General features: G+C 45.7%; 1 protein-coding gene across 12 annotated transcripts in view; it reads right to left on the minus strand.

Moving 5' to 3' along the window:
- Positions 1–18,327, minus strand: part of MAP2 (microtubule associated protein 2) — a 131,667-nt gene that overhangs the window by 60,568 nt on the left and 52,772 nt on the right. The window contains exon 1 of one of the 12 annotated variants that reach the window (XM_088523708.1): positions 3,295–3,315. The exons of the other annotated variants lie outside the window; for them this stretch is intronic. The gene's annotated coding sequence lies outside the window, so the exon portion shown is untranslated. Of the gene's footprint in view, positions 1–3,294; positions 3,316–18,327 lie in introns of those variants that run through there. 12 annotated transcript variants of the gene reach the window in all.

An 18,327-nucleotide genomic window follows, 5' to 3' on the forward strand; every position in this document is an offset into this window, starting at 1 on the left:
CTACGTATGGGAGAGGCTGAGGGACTATAAAAGAAGGCTGAAAACTGGGGATCACACATATTCTTCTGTTATTTAATAAAAACACAAATACAGTACGCCTATTCCAGGCAACAAGATCAGTATGCAAGAAGCCTCTAGACATGACAAAAAGCTGCATTTGTCTAATAATTATTCACAATCTATAATACACCCCTCTTCCTTCTGATCAGATACTAATATTATGTAATGATAATGCCTTTCAGAGTTACTTTTACTTTAAATCAAAAGTCACAGCGAATCATGAACGTTAAGTTTCATTCGCAATAAAAACATGACTCAAAATGATGCAGTGCCCGCCTGCCTGTCCGCACCCCTCCCGGGGGATTGGGCCGGCCCGGAGGGAGCAGCTCGGGGGGCACCAGGAGAGCCGGGCTGGTATCCACGAAGGGCCCTTGGGCGCCGGCGCAGACGCCCCCTCCTTCCCACCAGGCTCCTGAGGAAGGAGATTCACATCCACACAAAGGGCAGTGCCACACAAGGCCTCTGTGCAAGGAACAGAAGTGCTTTTATCCTTAAAAATAAATACAGTGGGCAGGCTTCAATGAAGGCTGTGTGTATTTGAAGGCAGGATTTGGCTCGGCATTTATAATAGATGGTTACAGAGCAAAACATGGATGAATTCACTCTTGACTCTCTTATCAAGTGCTCTCACAGTTTATAACTCAAGGAGAAACACTGTGAGTTAGTCACGGGCCAGCCTTGCCCCTGGCCCAGTTCATGGGGACTGAGGCTCAACCCATCAGTACCCCTGGATACTCAGTAAAAACTAACTGCCCATCTTTTTCAGACATTTAGGAGCTGCACAGAGACAGGAAATGTTTAAATAACTTGGAATTAGCACAGACAGACAAGTCACATGGGGGACACACAGGCCGACTTGGCAGTTACCGCCTCCTTTCACAGGCGCTGGATATACATTTCTTAACCCATATGCTCTCCTATGTGACACCTGCTCTTGCTGCCATGGCTTGAATCAAGCCTGGGCGCTCTGAACCCAACACACAAAACAGCCGCAGCATGTTTTGCAAGTTCATCTTGCAGGACGATCTTAACGGCCTCCTAAAGCTGCCCCTTGGGTCCTGTACACCTTTGTAGGGAGTGATCTAACCCATGCTGACTAATAACACAGAAAACAAAGCTTTAGTTCATGCCTGTGTACCAATAATTGTGATGATGGATCTGAATATGAAGCATCAGGCACTGTGGGTGAAAAGGTCTCAAGAGAATTGGACATTCAGGTTCTTGACTTACCGACACTTATGCTTACAAGAGTCAAAGCAAGTGGGCTGGTATCAAGAGGCAGGAATAAACGCAAGAGTCAGGAGACAGAAGATGGAAAATCTGGATGGACCATTTCCAATCATCTCCTGTCACCTCTCATACACTGCACACAAATCCTACTGGTGGCTGTCTCAGAAGGAATCTCCAAACATTAGAAAATAAGACAGCTCATTTCAGATGCAACAAACACATGAAGAGCTTTGCAGATGCACTTTACCCTTTCATTTCACTCTGACATGGATCTTCTCTCCAAGTAATTTCATTTTTTTTAGATGTGAATGGTCTGCATCACACTGATCAAAAAGAATCACCACAAACATACCAGAAATACAGGGAGAGCTTAATGGCATCTGACAGGAATTATGTTAGCTTCTATCTTATTTAAAATGGTTGGTCATGGTCCATGAGATACTAGATGACTAACAAAATACACCGTTCAAAACACCTCAGTACCACAGTTCTAGCAATACAGTGTATTATTAGACAGAACTATGCATCTCATCATGGGCCACTCTCTGTAACGTAGGACAAAGATTTCTCTGGCAATTTATAGCAAACACCATAAATTTCTTCCTTATCCGCTACCAGTTTGCAGCTAAATCCTTCTAGTTAGTGCAAAAAAAAAGATGTTCTTTTAAATACAACCTCCCCTCTGTTAAAAACACAAGTAGTGCTCATCCGCTCACATGTGTACTAAGGTTTGGAGGGGTTATAAAGGTTTTGTTATTCCTACATGGTAAACAGTTACCTATTTTTGAGGAAATACCTTCTGACTCATTCTTTTGACTGTACCTCGGATTCTAAGATGGCTGAAAAATCACGAAACGCCTTCACTTTGAGGAGGGAGAACTTCTGCGGAAGGCCTCACTGCTCCGTACCAAGGCACGTGTGGGCCTACACGTAGCAGCACGATGTGACATGAGATATTCATGAGCATCAGGCTGGGCTCCCGGACTCTGGCATACATCGCTACAACAGATTGGAGACGTGCTGGCCAACGCTAACACAACCGCACGAGCTTCATTCTGCTCCATCTCTTTTACATCTCTGGGAATGCACAGAAGGGGAAAAATGAAGAAAGGGTCTTTTGTGCAGTGAATAAGGAGCATATCTACAAGATGCTGCGCTCTTGTGCCCTTGCTCCTTCCTGGGAGCAGAAGTCAGATCTGCTCGCGTCTGCGCTGATGGTAAGCAAGTCCACTTGGCTGCAAGAATTTAGGAACAATATATGAGGAGGAATCTTTGAGCTGGCAAATTTACTAATTTCTCCAGGCACCTGGAGAGTCGAGCACCATCGAGCCGATGTGCCACGGGGTGCACTGCTGCGCAGACACGTCCTGTCACGGTAGCCAGGGGTTGCCTCATCCCTGTGCACGGGAACTTCAGAAATACACTCAGACTCCCAAAATCTGAAACTGGGCGCAGCTCTTTCTCTCGGTTGTGACATGCTAGAAGCAGCAGCTTCTGCCTTCAAAAACATCTTGCTTAGGGTTCTGTTCGACGTTTTAAAAATGGGCAAACCTCTGCTACCCATTCCCACTGCGACACCATTCCCTCTTGGACCAACGGCTGCTGTCCGCAACACGGTGTTTTCCACCCAGCGTTCCCCCATCGCTCCCGCACACACACACACGCATCCATCACTCCCTGCGGCAGAGAGGAGAGGCCTTCGCCTGGGGAAGGAGGCGGTAGCCATAACAACAGCGCCATGACAACCATACCTGATCTCCGCAGTGTGAAACACGGCAAAAATTATCACCAATACATTCAGTCCCTGCTAAGGGCGGCGGGAGCATTAAAGACACAACATCAGCCAGGAAAGGAGCAAACACCAAGGAAGAGCAGCCTCTCCGGCTTAAAACGCGCGCAATCCTTCAGAGCCTTCAGCAATTTTAAGCAGCCCGTTAAGACGAGGGGTGGTGAGAGCTTGTCTCGTGAGCAGAAATGGAGGTGGCCGCCGCCGCTGCCTCCTACCTGAGCTCTGCCTCCGTCCGTGCCTTTTGGAGCCGCGGATGCGCTGCAGGAGCCGCCGGGAAGGCGCGAGTCTCTCCTGGCTGCCAGGAGCCTCCCAGATTTCTCAGAGGAGCCTCTGGTTTCCAGGAGACTCAGGGAAAGCAGCTCTAAGGAAGAGCGCGCTCCCAGGGGAGCCCCTCTGGGTCAGGCACACGCCACTGGCTTTTCCGCAGAGCCCAATTCCGCATGGGCATCGTGAGCCCTCCCCGGGCGTGGAGAAAACAGGTTGCAAACCGAAACACAGGGCTCCGCATCTCGGCAGCCGGCACCAGCTGCTCCCGGGACGGCCCTCACACGCAGTCCTGGGCAGCAAAAAGACCCAAATAGCAGTCGTGGCCATGCTGGCTGTTTTACCCTCAACATATGAGGTACCGAGGACAGGAGAAACACCACAAAGCACCACCACCAGCTACAAGTGCTGCGTGCAGGTAGCCCATGGTCGTGTCAGGGCCATCAGAGAGGACAGACTCATCATGGGATCTCCGAGCTCACGTTTGGAGGAATCCCGCCAACTGCCTCCCCTCGCTGCGCTGCTCGGGAATGAAACAAACTCGCCTCATAAAAACGTTTTAGCACCTTTCAGCCGGTTCTTCCCCAGGCTCCTTGCTTTCAAAAGCCACAGCATAGTCTAATGGAAAATTAAAACTTCCTACAGGGTACACTTTGGCTCTTTCACAGTATGAATAAATGGAGATTTTCAACTGTATATTAAAGTCCTACTGAAATAAACACTTGTTTCAATGCCTTACTCCTTATTTGCATTTTAGAGGGTGTTTCACTACCAGAGTAAATAAATAATTTCCCCCCACTTACTACGAATACAAATCTCCTTTTATTTAGAGAGATATATATTTTTAGGGGAATAGGAAGCACCAGGGAAGCATGTCTCCAATAAAAAAGCTGGGGTTTGCCCATTTCTCTCTTACCCCACAGTCCCTTCAATCCTTGGCAAGATGAAAGTTTGACATCCCTAACAACATCACAGTTGAGCTGGAGGAGAAATTCTTCATGGAGGAAACAGCACAGAGCTTGCAAAACACCCTGTGCGCTACACAGGAGAAATCACTGTGGAAGAGATCTGTACCCAATAAGAACATGTGCCTTATTTCAAGGAAACCCCACACTGTTTAGGGAGAGAACTTTACTACTTATTAGAGCTCCCTGTGAGTAAAATTCAGCTCTCTATCCAAGTCTGCAGGGCACAGCCTCGTGCGGTCAAACTCCCAGTCCAAGCCCTTTTGTAAGCACCTTCAGAGTTAACCTTACCTGATCGGTCATCAAGTTCTAAATTCAGGAGCCTTAAAGTCCACAGAAAGGTTAGATCGCAAATTTGCTGTGTTTTCCCCCCACAAACACATCAACTTTGTTAAGACACATTGATCTGAAGTTGTGTATCATTTCTCAAAGGCCTTGATGCTGGATGACAGCTCAAATTAGCAATAAGGAATGTAATTAACTATGCCAAGACATTACTGTAATATTCTCCACGCAGGACAGGTCTAAGTTCCTGATGTGGTCATAGGAGCTGTGCTGAGCACGGGCACAGCAAAGCGGGCTGCTCGGCAGAGGCGCCTGTGAACAGCTCAGGGGGTTTTCCTTCTTCTGCACAAACATGAACTCATTTCATATTCCCTCTTTCTTTCGGTCTCACCAAGATCTCATTAAACATGACACATTTTCACATGAGCTAAACATTACTCAATGAGTGTTTTGTTTTGTTTTACGTACTGCCTCTACTAACATGTCTGCATTTGGAGTTTTTCAGAGCTCTTGCCTAACTTCCCAACCTAAATCCATAGCTGCTAACATAAAATCTTTGGAAATACTCAGATGCAGTCTGTGAGAGATATATACAGATCATGCAATACATGTAAGGAATACAGGGATCCTGACAAGAAGTATGGAAGAGATAACAGGAGAACATCCTCAAGGCCCTGTGCTGCTCCAAAGTCTTTGGGCAAAAACTCTTGCCCCCATGAAAGGAACCATTCCCTGCCCAGGCCGAAGGCAGCAAATCACCCTTTTGCTGAGTGCTTTTAGCCTCACTGCGCTATGTCAGACCCCCAGACACGGGGAAGTGCCAACATCTTATTGTCCACGAGACACGGTGCTTACGCATGCTGAAAAAGAGCATGAGGGAGCCGAGAGCTTGTTTGGAGGCCCCTCCACCCAGACTGACCTAAGTACCTTTGATTCTCAGTTTTGTGATCAGAAAACCTGACAGGCAAAGGCCCAGTAACCCAATACAGCCAAGAAAGGCTGATGCTTTTAACTGCAGCCCAAAATACCTAACCATAAATGAATAAATAAACACAAATAAGAGGACAGAGGGTTGGAAAACTGTAGGTGAATGAGGTTATTTGCTAAGTAGCTTGCTTCTAGACTTAGAACAAACTTGGCATGGGTTAGCGAGTGCTGGAGTTGTCTTTTCTAGGGACTATCTGAGCAGACATCGTTGCACCATGAAATCTAGTCCGGCAAAAGCAGTAGGATTATTTAATTCCTTCAGATAATTACCCAAATAACAAATTACATACAAAGGACTTTCTTTTACCTACACATACACGCAGGTTTGCATGCCTTAAAATACATGGTCCACACACGTTAAGATACCTGCTTCTATCTTTCAAAACTGTATACTGAGACCAAAAACACAAAGCAAAAACCTCAACCTACTACTTACTTGGGTAGGACACTACCTAGAAGTCTTTTGTGCTCATAAAAGCTCTAGACAGTAAAATCAAAACATTTGGGATATAATTTTATCAGGAGATAGCTTTTCCCTGCCAAATCTTCACTCACCCAGACCTACCATCTGCAAAAGGAGAGCAATAAAGCAGATCTGCTCCAGGCACTGGAGCAAGGGGGTAGGAGGGCAGGGAGGACCGAGCAGACAGGGAGGGAACCTGAAATCACAGCAGTTGCTTGTTCTGCTGCCACCTCTTTTCTCCCATGTCAGAGCGGCTGACACGTACATGGAAAGTCAGTGAGGTTCTCCAAGAACAAGAGGGGAAATAAATAGGTTTGGTGGGAGGGAAGAGGCAAGCCCAGGGCCAGGGATGAGGTTGTTCATCCAGTACAACTGAGGGTTTCTTCATCTTCATCCAACTAAGGTAGTTGTATTGGATGAAAAAAGACATGCCTGTCAAGAATAATAGGATGTGATTGATGAACAAATTCAGTAACTGAAGAAAAAAGCCTGGAAAAAAAGAAAGAAACCCATGGGGCTGAATATGTGTTCTTTTAATATAGAGACACAGACAGTGGGAAGGAGAAGATCTAGGATTTGCCATCTTTGATCAAACCATGTGGTCTAGACCCATGCAGCAAGGAGTGGCTACCGCAGCCTGCTCCATGCAGAGAGGAAAGCAGCTCCACAGAGCGGCAGTCACACCATCAGCCTCTTCTCACGGCACAGAGTCTCCGCTTGATGACATAGACCCACTAATTTCCAACACATCTGGGTGCCTACAGGCCTATGAGGATCCCGATCAACATGTCCTTTGCAATATAGGCAGGACATGCAGAAAACATCCTCAGGGTCTCTTTATGGACAAAGCAGTAACCTATCTGTGAGGTAGCTCTTCCACGGACCCAGGTTACGACTGCCCTTTTAAAGAGCACCAAGATGCAAGAAGCAGAATATCAGACATGCAGACTGCTGATAGACACAGGAAATTCATGCGCTCATTTGTGTACTTTGGGTACTTCTGATGTTGCTCAGGAGGCACCTGTGATCTATGATGGTTCACAGCACTTTAATTCCTCTGGATCTTTTCTTTTGCAGTGTCTTGTAGCAGCATTAATACTGATTTTAGGAGGCCTGAAAGCTCTAAGCATTAATCACAAATGAAATATAGCAGACCTGGAAAAGGTACAGAGAACCCAAGAAGGATGATCAAAGATCTGGAGCAACTTCAGTGCATGGAATAACTAAACAGGCTCTGACTCTTGATCCTGGGAAAGAGGTGAACGGGACGGAGGTCTGCAAAAGCATGTCCAACATGGAGAAGATGAGAGAAGACAGACAATCAAGCTCTCCACAGAAAGACACAGAGTATTAAACATACTACAAACGAAAAATCTTTGTATGATATAGACTGGATTGTACTGTAAATGAAGAGCACCTATTACAGCGCTAGGCTCCAGCAAATCAACAGCTCTGCTGCTCTCACAAGTTTCTAAGGGGAACACGACACTCCACTCCAGACGCGTGTTCCTCCCTACCCTCTGCTGATGCAGCCAACCCGAGCCCCGCAGCCCACGGCCTGCTGCTTGCGGCCTGGCTGGCTGCCCACATGAAGAGCCCACTCACTTGCAACCTGTTCTGCGGAGTCAACGTGCCCTCCACAAGCTAAAAATTACAGACATGGCCCGATGACATTGAGATAATGATTTTTGGGGTGCAGAAGCAGGAAGATCAGCTGGGAGAATCGTTTGGGAGTAGGGGCGATGGTGAGAAGCACAGGAGCAGGCAGGAAGACAGAGGGACCTGGTCATGCATCCAGAGCGGCGCTTACAAGAGGTCTCATGAGATGCTAAAAGTGAATGCCTTACAAAGGAGATGCTCGAAGTTGCAGCACTGTAAGCAGTCTTGTATGTTATGTTTCCTTCCTCATTTAGGGCAAGCAGTCTGAAACTCATGCCCCACCACTGACCTCGACTCTGACCCAGAGGGACTGTCTCTGGTTGAAAGGATGATTCATTCACTCTGCTAGAAGAACTGAATGAATAGGCAGTATTCAGACTGCAGAACACTTATCACTTGGGATTCCCTCAAAATTTAGGTCTGACATGACTGGGTCAGTAACCATGCACTTTTGTTCCTACCTCCTTGAACAGAAATGTCTCTTTGCATCCTTCAGTGCTTCCCACAAATCAGGTCGATTTTTATGGCTTGCTAATTATTACTGCTAGACTTCTGCCGGGCTTCAGGATGAAAAGAAGAGCTTTTCTGAAAGCTTAAGGCACAAAACTTACAGAATAAATCACTGTCTATCTGGCAGCATCAAAATCCAGCCATGGCAGCCACTTAAATATACACATCAGTACAGTGCTGAACTTTACTTCTTTAGGAATGGAAAGTTTTATTCTACTTCAGTTGACGAAGAACATTAAAGGCAATCAAAAAACGCAAAAAAAAAAATCCTAACTGTGACAAACTGGGTGTTGTCTAGAACACGCTTGCACACACCCTGCAACATTGAAGCTACAAGTTTCAGGCTGTGGGTTCCACTCCCTCACTCAGCCTTGACATCCAAGCTACAGTTTTCACCACCACAGACTTAGAGTTTTCTCCCCATATGCGGGTCCGGCTTCAGATCCACATCAGCATTCTCCTCATTCCAACTGCTCCACCAACTCACAGCTTTCCTTCTTGGATGTCTCATCTAGTCCCGTCTCCACAACTTGTATCCATCTGCTGAGCCATTCCCACCTCTCCCATGTACCCCTTGTCAGAGCCCTCAGAACCTGTTTCTTACCACAAAGTAGCTTTGGTCACCTCTGCATTTGAAACTGGAGACTTTTTGTGTCTCCTACAAGGTTAGAAGCAGAGGAGAGGCAGATTCTTCTCTTGTGCAGTGATACAGTCAGTGATGACATGATAGGACACAAGGAGGGCTCGGGGAGGCTGGAATCAGCAGAGACCCCAGAGGCCTCTCCTGACCTTCAGCAAACTTTGCAAAGATGCCTCCAAAGAGCTTCTGAAACAAGAACAGTCACCACTTTCTCTTTGTTTAGGCTTATACCACGGGGTACAAAAGACCCCCCCATGTACGCTGCTGAGCATCCTTGCAAAACTGCTGAGAATGAACTCATGAAGCAAGACAGACACTAAGACATGCACTAACGGGGTAGCAGCACCAACGTGGAACTGTGTCAACCCAGACTAGGGAGTATTTCTCTGATCTCATCCTTCTCCTGCCCCCTCCCAGGGCACAGGAGAAAAGAGGCTGCAACGTGTGGCCCAACTCCAGCCCCACACCTAATTTTCTGCAAAAATCCCTAGGGCTAGTGCAAGTTGCTCACTGAAGAAAACACTAGTTCAAGCATCAATTCTCCCTCTTCACTTTACAGATCATGTCTTCTCTTAAACAAACCTTTTCTCTGCACCATATTAGGCCGAGTGGAGAGTTGGGAGGCTTTCAGAAGGGAGGTATTAAGATATTTTCCGGTGTTGCTGGCTACGCCACAGGAGCACTGTAAGGTACAGAGGAATGATGAAAAGCACTTTTTGACACAGCACATATATAAAAGGAGGGCTCCTTTGCTGTCCTTATCCCTGCTGCCAGTTTGAAGCCATTTACATGAGAGAGGCTGTAGCACTGTCTAGAAGACAGAATAAAACCCTAAAGCTCCATTTTCTGAAGCAGCGCTCAGATCAAACCCTGCTGTGCGCAGGCCGCTCAGCAGAGCTTTCCAGGCCGGATTTTCTCTGGTGCTTTGTGAGTGTTCTCTGAGAATATTAAAAAAGTTGAGAGAATTTTCTGGAAGCCATTTTCCTTCCTACTTGTTCTTCTAAAAGGCGCCTCACTTGACATAGCAGGATTTGATATGGGAGCACATGGCAGAACTGCCATCCTCATCATATTTCCAGTTTCTTTAAAATACTGAGGATTTTCAAGGGGCTTTACTTTGTGAAAAGGAAAACGTTATCATCAGACTAATAAAGACCACAGTACTCACATCATTAGATTTGACATATAGCATATGATCAATTGCAAAAAATTACCATTTAAAAGATGCAGTTGATATCTTTCAAACATCACCCATCCAAATGATACACTCCTTTGAAGAATACGTTGTACTTTACTGTGCTGTACTGCTTCCAGGGAGCATTGCTCATAACCACTTGCAGTTTTGAAACAAAGACAAAATTCGTTCTTTTTCCACAGCAGGAAATGACTACTCAGACAACATTTTTTTCTTCTTTTTCAAATAAAAGGCCTATTTTGATCAATACTAAATGCACACATAATGACAGAAGTTGTAGTATAATCAATTCTCTCCAAACAAATAACATTTCAGTGCTTTGTTTACTTACCAAAAAAAGTCCTTTTTCTCTTGCTATTGACATTTCCCTGCTTTCTCTGCCCCCTCATCTGCTGAGAATCCAAGGGAGTCTAAAACGTGACAGATTTCCAAGAGCGACCGGGAGGAGGGTTGCTGCCCACTGCCCAAGGCTCTGCTGGGGCCCTCGGCGGGCAGGCCGAGCCCGGCGGGACGCGCGGAGCGGCCGCCAAGGCGGGAGCCGCAGCGCGGGCTGCACCCTCCTCTGCTCGCACTGCCAGTCAGCGATGGGGAAAACGGGCAGGGAAAATATTCTGATGACCTGGCACTGAGACGCTTTGCAGTCCGGATCTTCTTAAAAACCACCTGAATGAAGCATTACGAGTTCGTCCCTGCATTTCCACTTCAGCAGTTGCAGAACATGGGAGTCACAAGATTTTAAAAGCGGGGGGCAGCATCCAAGGGCCCAGTGATGTAGGCATTACTAGAAAATAACATAAGGTCGGGGCTACGTATTCCCAGAAATCATTGTGAAGTGTTTATGTAAGGCCAAATTAGACAGGATAGGGTAAAATTGAGCTTTCATCCATTAAAACAAATAACTAATCCCTTTGCAGCACCAAGTCTGAACAGCCTATGTGATCCCGAGGAAGAGTCCGGCCTTGCTGCACAGCACATAAATGACTGTGTGGAAAAGCAGGGAAATGCAGAGCACTTTTTTCCACACAGGTGAGATATTTCTGCCCTTCCCCACACCCCAGTTACTGCATGCTGTCTAACCTGCAATCCTGATACCTCTATAAACCCAACTTCCAACACTTTTGTGAAGGTGCGAGCTTAGTCTTACTGTCCAAGATACCATACTGTCCATGAGATACCAAATGTGCATTAACCATCCAGAAATAAAGTTCTCAAGACAAAGTTGCAGCTTTTTTTGCAGGTAAATTAGGCAGGGACACTTGATAACAGAACAGTAACCTAGTAGGTAACACATAGCAAAAAAATTCCTGGAACTTCATTTTCTCAAGCAGTGAAATAGCCAGTGCATTTTCTCCTTATAAAACAGCATCTTGTCAGCAGCAGGCGAGCTGTATCTTACACTTTCTGACATCCCCAGAGGATGGCTGACTTTCCCTTATTCAGCACATATTTGCAGGACTGCAAATACGTTGTAGCAGAAATTCATTACGCACAACATGAAAAGTATCAGACAATTAAACACATTTACCTTAGACTTGGCAAAGGAGCAGACAACCTAGAGATGAAATAGAATTGCCTAATTCCCGTGAGTTACCATGTTTTAACCACGTGATGCTTTCGAAATCAGTTCATCAACAGAAAGCAAAGCATTCATTTTGGATGCTCCCATTTTAGTCCCCTCCTCTGTTGCTCCTTGTGCATCTGCTTGTACATTTAACTCTAAATGACAGCAGCTTGCAGCCTTCCCCAGTTTCTCATACATTTACATGTGTGTTTTGATAAGGGCTCCTATTTATTCCCAAGGTGAATCAAAATATCTGTCAATAAACCCCGCCACTCCTAGGAATAACAAATGTGACATACTGTGATGCCAGAGCACAACTAAAAGAAAGAAACATATGGAGCATATAGCAGATTATTTTAATTGCACCTTCTTGACAAAAAAAAAAAAAAAGCCAATAAAACCTGAGAGAAAAACAATCGAGATTTTCTGCATTCAGCAACACTTCACTCCATTCTCTCTTCCTTGTCATCTCTGCACCAGAAACACTGAAATAACCAACATCACTGCAGTCGTAATGACTTAACACCCACTTCAAGTACATATAGAAAAGGACTAATTTTGTAGGCTTCAGTGCTTTTAAATTATGTTTGTTACCATGAGAACTTGATTAAAATGCCACCCACAAGCTTGCAGAAGTGTGGGGGGGAAACAACAACAACAACAAAATCTACTTTTAATCACTGGTAGTACACTTGCTGCAATGCAGCATTTTTCCAAGCTCCACAACCTTCTGCAGGAAGAGGCAGCAGAGATGCCCAGACAGAAACAATTTTGCTGAATACCTTCTTTTGGAAAATATTTAGCTGACAGTACAGCTGCCATCCAGTACTATTACACAATATTCCATTCAAGCAGGATGAAGCACTCGTACGTGCTCCGTTCTGTGTCAAAAGGCTTGATCGGAAAACTAGAAAGTTATTTGGATGTGCAAGGTGGGGCCAATTGACAGCCACTCAGAACACACGTGAGAACACACGGGTTTTGGTGAGACCAGAGATCTATCAAAGCTTTGAAACACCCCAGTTTCTCCTCCATTTGCTAGTTTGTACCGACTTTGACTGATTTTTATATAAATATATGTGTGTGTGTGTGTGCATATATGTATATATATTTCTGGAAGTCTAAATAATAGCACTGTATTGATTTGGCATCAATCTCCGTTTTTTCTGTTGCTTTTCTTTGGAGGTTTGTTTTTCATTTACATTGCATTATCACTGGATGCTTTCTATCACTATGGATGCAGGACCCTTGCTGTGGTAGGGGACATGTTTGGAGAACAGGCACCCCAGGACCGCAGTCCCCCCATGCAGGCAAGGGTGGGCGAGGAAGCGGGGAGGGTTTCACACCTCAGACCACCAGCTAACCCTTGACTCAATGGGTCCCATCACACACGTCTCTTCAGAAAGACATTTCCTTGTCCATAGAAGCAAGACTACCACTAGGTTACTTAAGAGAACGGCCAGACCCTCTCCCATTTAAGGTGAGAACAGGATGAGTTTCTCCTTGGAAGATCAATCGCACTCTAGAGGACACTGCCCGAATTCGAGCGTTAGCATCCTCTGTAGGACTTCAAAGCTGTCATGAGTTAAGCACTACTAAAAACAACCAGGGCATCCTGCAGGAAGAGGAGGTAACAAATCTGTGACCTGGCACCAGCAGGCACCTCAAAGACAGGGAGCCCCATTCGACTTGCCCGGGCTACAGAGAGAGAGAGGGCATCACCCTGGTCAGAGGAGGCACGAAGGTCCCGCGGTGGCCCTGCAGGCTCTTGGACACAGCAGCTCCCACACGACGCGCACAGCGCGGTGCGGATGCGCCAGCTCCCCGGCACTGTCAGCAGGTCAGGGCCATTCCTTCCCTGCCTCCCTTCTTTTTCCCTGGTAATTACAGTGAATTCAGGATCATGCTCCCATAGAATTACAAAGAGATCAATTGTCCAAACCTCCCAGTGATAAAAACAAAGTTCTTCCCTTTTTGTTCAAGCAAAAAATGGCTTATTTTTTAAAGACATGGATTTTCCAGGAGATTAAGAACATTAGCAATTATAAGGTACTTTAGATAAAGAGATTTTCCCTTTTGTTATCTATAGAGTGCTGCGATTATGATTGTCTCACCTCTTCTCTGGATTACTGTAATTTATTATTTGCTGGCAATTTGTCTTTTTCCACAAGGTATTAGCTGCATACAATTTGCCAAAATTGACCTAAGAATGAAGAAATCCTTGCATTTATTAAAGTGCCTTCAAGATTACTTCACTTAGACAGAGTTTCTCTTCCTCCTAACACTACAGAACAACGCGTATGCTCTTATTAGCATGAAGTCCTTCCCAAAATTGGAACAAGCTGATGGTTAGGGCACTGGGCTTCAAGACCGCTCTGCTGCTAACCTGGCTCCATGACCTTGAACTTATCACTAAACCAGCCTATGTTTCAGTTCCCCCACCTGTGAAACGTGTATATAGCATTCCCTTAGTTTGCAGCTGGCCTGTTCAGACTCTAAATCTTGCAGGGCAAGGACTTTTCCAATCTGTGTGAGGACACTCGGGCTGCCAACTGACGCCTTCGGATCAGCGTTTGAGAGAGTTTTATTCAAGGAAGGACATTAACCAGACTCGGCATCTGCTTGGAGGCAGCACGACAAACTTTCTAGTGATGCAAACGAGATGAAAAGGGAGAGGGTCTCTGTGCACCACTGGCCGCCTGCTCCACAACTTGAGTTCCTTCTTGGTTGGGTTGGGGAAACAGAGGGAGTCAGGAACCTGTGGGGCCGGCTACAGCTACGGGACATGAGGTAGCCCTGAGCTCTGGCTGCCCAATAGCTCTGGTGCTTGGCCCACAAACTTGGCTGAGGTCCCCAGCCCTGCTGAAAGGTTCCCTGGCCCAGAAAGCCCTCAACTATCAACTGAAACTGTCAAGAAGAGTCACAGTTTCAAACAGATCTGTGAAGTCTTTGAAGAAGGTTACAGCCCACAAATCACACAAAGGAGCCGCTGTCATTGATGTTACTGTAAAAACAAATGAAAACACTGATTTCCAGCTGTGTAGGACTGCTGGCTCAACCAGCCGGCCTGTCTCTAAATCACTTTTTTTTTTTTTTTTCAAAGAATCTCCACATCTTCCTTTCAAAAAATACCTTTACAAAGAACTGACTTCCGTAGCAATTAAAAATGTGACATATTGTAGTGCCAAAATTCATTTAAGAAAACATAGATCAAAAGGTATGCATAAAGTTCTTGCTAACAGCTCATCGCCACAGCTATGTATCAGGGCCTTAAAATTTCACCTTGACATTAAAATAGTATTTCCAATTCCCTATGCGATTCTGCTGGCTAGCTTATCTGAAGATTTCTGAATGTACAAAGAAGTCAAAAATATTTGCTCCCTAATTTTCTCATGGTTTTGCTCTAATTTCCTGTCTCTCGCTGTCTGGTGTCTATCCACACAAAATAATCATGAATCACACTGGCCAAATTCAATCATGTTTGATAGATGACATTACACTCCTACCTACCTTACAAAAAAACCCCCACAAATAAGTAGAGGGTAGAGACAGTATTAATGCTGCTATGAGGGGAAAGAACTGAGTTCTTATTCTGTCTGGTGGCCGTGCATCCTGCTGCACAAGTGCACAGGTGCTGAGCTCTTATCCAGCCAAAGCATGTGCTATTTCTGCCCCAATTAGCTGCCAAAGCAAGACAGGTGAAGGATGAACAGGTGCTGAGTAGGCTACAGAAAGAAGCGACAGCAGAGAGGACCACGGAAGGAGCTGAGGAAATGCGTTATGGGACTGAAGTTCTTTTGGTGGATCCCTACGGTCCAAAGAGTGTATATGGATATTTTGGCGGAAAAGCAGGAAGAACATGGAGGAACACAGCTGGGAAGGGTGCTGTGGGTCAGAAGCATCATAGGCAGCAGAGTGAATTTTACACAGGGGATTGTCAAGATAAGAAAACTGGTGGTACCACAGGGAGGGTGAATACATGGGTCCTGAGAGTAAAGCCGGGACCTGAAGGGAATGTGGTGAAAATATCGCTATGAGTAGGGAACTGACACAGGATACAAACCTACATTGCAAGATAATACCAAATATTTTGATCAGTTCATAACACCATTTCCAGCACTGAGCTGAACTCAAACCAATATGAAGATCTGGCTTCCAGAATTTCAGAACAGAATTTAGCTCTAAAAAGTATAGGCATATTTCACATCCAACGAGAAGGTACATTGGAATTGAACTATTTTGTCCATCTCTTACTTGCCACACTGCTCATATGCAGAAGTATAGAGCTGCACTAGTCACTGGATTATTGCTGTATTAGAAAAAAAATATCCTCAGTGGAAAACATACTGGGTGAGTGGAGACAGACTACAGATGAAGCTTACCTCTTCATAATACACTGAGTTTTAAATCCCAAATCCCAGTAAAACAGGATTAGCTTCCATGTTGGAATCAAGTCATATGCTCTGATGTTCTTTCCTGTGGTATGTCCCAGGTGACATGCAGACCTATTTCCACCTAGGATTTCCCAGCATGAGCTGCAGAATGTTTAAGCTACTAATTACAGTGAGTAACATGATTTCACCAGTGTGCTGTGTGGTTGCTTACGTCTCCACGTCTCTTCTTAGATTTGACCGTAAGCTCTACGGGTTCTGGAACAACACTGCTTGAGCACACAGCATCTAGCACAGCAGTCATCTAATTCAGGCTTGGACGTCTCGTTACTAATACGGTAGCTGCAATGATAAATCCCAGAACATTAACAAAAATCACAGACATCCCACCATTAATTCTAGCTTTGATCCTGTTGTGTCTAATTACAGGCACAATTACAGACACTGTTATGTTGCATTACACTCATAAATGGAAACCTGATTCTTCTGTGCTCTTACATTTTTTTAGTAGCAAAGTGGTGCAAGACTTTTTGCATAAACAGGCAAAAAATTTCCGGCATAAAAAAATGTAATTAAGATAATATAAGGAAATGGTTATTAACTGTGTGCTGCAAAGTAGTCCGATAGATACAGCTAGGAGTAACATTATGAATTAATCATTAGGAAAGGGATATTGATCAAAGTGCCTTGAAATCTACTCCAGCTATTTCACACAGACATGGCACAGGGCAAAACAAAATAATGCAGTTTTATTCCAGAAAGGTCCCAACGCCTCTGATTTTGTATCTGAGGATGCCTGGGGATACAGAAGAGCAGCACGGGCTGTGTCTGTAAGGCCACATCTCCCTTTACAAGCAAAGGCCTCCGTTGTGCACAGGTATCACATGGCACACAGTCCCATTCCCAGTTAATTCTTCTGGCTGCCCACGCTGTCACAACCAGAGCCAGGACTGAATTACAGCTTCCTGCCTCAGGAGGGACCAAAGTTTGGGAGGCACTAAAAATGAGGGAAGAAAATGACTCATCTTAAGGATGACAGCTAGAAATTTTTTTTGGTCTTGATTATGAAGATTCTTTCATCAGCTGTGCTGGGACAAGCTGCGAGTCAAACATCTGCTCTGCTCCCAAGTTTCCCTCCCCTCGATGGCAAGCCCATTCCCTCTCAGGTTCCTCTCATGCTCTCAGGCGCTCACATTACTCCCACTACGGGTTTCAACACAGTGTTTACTAACACAACTGCTTCAATACACATAACTCAGGCTTCATTTTAAGCATCAGGCTTTGCAGCACTGATGCTAAGGAGGCTGGTAATGCTTCAGCCTTCAGCTATTTACCCTGCAAAGCCATTTAAAGTTATCAGGTTGGAATAGGAGCATTTTCTCCACGACTTTCATTCTCCATTTTGCAGGGCTGGATGCCACCCCCCGGAGTGGACATCCAAGAGCAAATCCTTCTCCCCTGGCACCAGCCACAACCAGATGTTTCCGAGGAGGGTTCACCAGAACCGGTCGGTAGGAAGTTATGGATGAGGATGGTTTTAGACAGCAGGAGGGCTCCACGTGGAAGATAAGCAGAGGGCTCTCGGGTCAGGCCCCAGGCCCAAAGGCCCTGCTGAGCCAGTCGCCACGTCGGGTGCGCCCTGGGCGATGGCGCAATGGGACTCACGTGGAGTCGCCCTGCAGCTCCCAGCAATGAAAGGCTGGCGCGTGCGCCGAGGCAGCCAGCGCTGCAGGCAGATCAAAAACCCCAATGCCTCGCTACACAAATATTGGATCTTTGATAATTATAGGCTATCCCTTTTTCATATAAACATAATGCTGCAATCTCCAGCAAGGTAAGCTATTTTTAAAGAGGCAATTTTTAAAAGAAATTCAAAGGTCTCACTGCAGTCAGTGACAACTCTTCAACCGACTCCAGGAGAGCTCAGCTTCTACTCCATGAGGTTGAGTGTTCTTTCTGGTCCTATGATTGAGGGAAAGAAACCAGAGATGTGAAAACTCAGCTTTAGCACACCAGACTTTCTTGATCTGCAGAACGAAACGCGTTTACTCTTGGGGATGCAAAAGAAAATCTATTCCTCAGCTACAGCAGATCTTCACAACAGCCAGAATCAGCTTGCTGGCTCACCCTGCTTGCTCATGCCCAAAGCCCTGAGTGCTGCCGCAGCGCAGTGCGAGGTCCAGCTCCGCTTCCTTGCCATACTCGTCCTCAAAACTAAGGCAACTCTGCCCATCCCTACACAGGCCAAAGGAAGGACTATTGTAGTCCCACCAGCTTTCCAGGCCCCTTCCAGCTTCCAAAGAGCTGGGGAGGCGCTTACTGAAAAGC

The sequence above is a fragment of the Tinamus guttatus genome, unplaced genomic scaffold (genome assembly GCF_059628265.1).
Source record: "Tinamus guttatus ecotype Peru unplaced genomic scaffold, ASM5962826v1 Tinamus_guttatus_pri_ptg000197l, whole genome shotgun sequence".
In the NCBI taxonomy this organism is placed as follows: Eukaryota; Metazoa; Chordata; class Aves; order Tinamiformes; family Tinamidae; genus Tinamus; species Tinamus guttatus.